This window comes from Pangasianodon hypophthalmus, chromosome 10, assembly GCF_027358585.1.
Source record: "Pangasianodon hypophthalmus isolate fPanHyp1 chromosome 10, fPanHyp1.pri, whole genome shotgun sequence".
Classification (NCBI taxonomy): Eukaryota; Metazoa; Chordata; class Actinopteri; order Siluriformes; family Pangasiidae; genus Pangasianodon; species Pangasianodon hypophthalmus.
In genome coordinates, this window is record NC_069719.1 from 29,335,464 (window position 1) to 29,337,963 (window position 2,500).

Consider the following 2,500-nt stretch of genomic DNA (forward strand, 5'->3'; position numbering starts at 1 on the left):
CTCTCTCACACACACGCACACACACACAGGACGAGTTTAATCCTGAGTGCTGAAGGTAAGATTACAATTTTATTTCTATTTCAGTTCTCTTTCATCTCTCTGAGTCTTTTAGCGACTTTACCACTAGTGTGTTTATCCCTCCTTCTCTCTCTCTCTCTCTCTCTCTGTGCGTGTGTGTGTGTGTTGTGCGTATTTTGATGTTTCTGTTGAGAGAGAGAGAGAGAGAGAGAGAGAGAGAGAGAGAGAGAGAGAGAGATTTCAGCACCGCGGACAGCTCCACAGGAACTAAAGACTAAAACAGGAAATTACATCCACATCAGCGATCAGCAGCACGCGCTCACCTGTAACACACCTTCTTATTACAGAAAAATAATAATCAACATTTACACTAACACAGCTTTAATGCATGACTTTATTCTCAGAGTGACAGAGATTAACACACACACACACACACACACACACACACACACACACTCACTCGGGCTGTGTCCTAATTTACACACTCAGGTGTGATTAGGTATAAAGTGCTTTTCTGCTGGAGCGTGTCCTGATTCATCAACTAGTGTGCTTTATTTCTTACAGGCTGCGTCCTGATTCACACGTGTGTGTGTGTGTGTGTGTGTGTGGTTTTTTGTTTTTAGAGGAAATATAGTGTGTACTTTGTTCCTAGGGGAAATTATAGGGTTGTTATACAGGCTGTGTCCTGATTGATTCAGTGAAGTGTACTTTGCTCCTAGGCATAAAAAACAGAGCGTGTCCTGATTCATATAATGATTTGTGCTTTAGGGAAAATAAATGTGCTTTTTTTCTGAAAAGAAATGATATGCTGTGTCCTAATTCATCAAGTAGTGTTCAAGTAATTCATCAAGTAGTGCATAAAGCACACTAGTCAGTGAATTAGGACACGACCTACAATTTCCTCTAGAAAATAAAGCACCCTTTCTCTTCTCATTTATTTAACAGAAATTATAGGCTGCGTCCTGATTTAAGGAGTGAAGTAGGCTTCAGGGAAATTATAGGCTGTGTCATGATTCATAGACTGAAGTGTGCTTTGTTTCTAGGGGAAATTATACATTTTAGTTTGTGGTGAGAATCGAGTACAGGCTGCGTCCTGATTCGGTGAAGTGCGCTTCATTTCTAGAGGAAGTTCAGAGTGATGCATGCTTTGGGTTTAGGGTAAAACACATGCTGTGTCCTGATTCGTAGAGTAAAGCGCACTTTTGCTGTAGGCAACATGTGATTTATTCAGTAAAGCGTGTATTGTTCTGAGAGGCGTGTGTGTGTGTGTGTGTGTGTGTGTGTTGACTGTGTCCTGATTCGTGGAGTGAAGGGTGCTTTGTGTTAGAGAAATATATAGATGTGTAAGCGGGTGATTGTGTTTGAGATGTACACAGTGTGTGTGTTTATTCTGTATTTCATTAATGAACACTTCTGTCCCTCTCGTCTCGTTAAACGCAGCTCGTTAGCTGATAACGATGAGAGACTGAGCTCGTGATCAGACTGAAGTACAATCACTCGACTAATCACCTCGTCTTCTTCTTCATCATCATCATCGTCTGCAATAATCCTCTTCACTAACAGAACCGTGTCACAGTTTATTTAAATTCCTGTGAATACGTAAAAGCCGGTGAAAGTCTTCCATAAACCCGTTTATTTCCTGTGAGAGAATATTAAAGTTTGTGTTACACTGAAGACAAATCGCTCTTACATCAAAGTATTTAAATTAAAGCTCAGAATTTCCACTGAAGTAAAAAGTGCAAATTCAACAAAAAGTAAATCAGTAAATAATAACAGCAGGTTGATCTTAAACTCATTAAATAGAAATCTGGACATTTATGAACTTATTTATGGAATATTGTAGTAACATGAACATTATGTCAGTATGTAAACGCTACAGAAGGCCATAATCACTTTGTAGAGTGTAGTTTACTCTGTGTGTGTGTGTGTGTGTGTGTACAGAGTGTACAGTACAGGAAGTGTTTATAACACTGCGTGTAAGATGTGTGATGATAACGAACACAGGAACAAACGCTGCAGCAGAAATGAGAAGTTTGAGGAAACTGTCTGGAGTTCGTCTGATGGTGATCCAGCGCAGCTTCGGTATCAGATCCTCCGTCTCTGCGTCTCTGCGTCTCTGCGTCTCCGCGTCTCCGCTCACACACATTTCTATAAACTGCTTCTCTTTAAGAGTCTCTTCAGACCACAGACGAGCTGCAGGACGAGACACGGTCGCTCAGAAAGAGGAGAGTTTTCACATTTTTATAAATTACTTGTTTTATTGCCTCTCCTTGGTCTGATTAATGACCTGATCATGTGACGTGTTTAAACAGGAAGTGCAAAAAAAAAAGCCCAAATCAAACCACTTCAAACTGTCTTATTTACAGCCATAAACTAATTAACAAGTGGATTATCTGAACTTTAATAAGCGATGAATATCTCGGGATTAGACGACGTATCGGGATATAACACACGCAATATTATTATTATTATTATCGTGAAA

General features: G+C 39.9%; 1 protein-coding gene across 1 annotated transcript in view; it reads left to right on the forward strand.

The window, feature by feature from the left end:
- The window catches only part of snap25b (synaptosome associated protein 25b), a 17,771-nt gene that overhangs the window by 161 nt on the left and 15,110 nt on the right, over window positions 1-2,500 (forward strand). The window contains exon 1 of the mRNA XM_026911914.3: window positions 1-55. This exon is cut by the window's left edge and continues 161 nt beyond it. The gene's annotated coding sequence lies outside the window, so the exon portion shown is untranslated. The remainder of the gene's footprint in view (window positions 56-2,500) is intronic.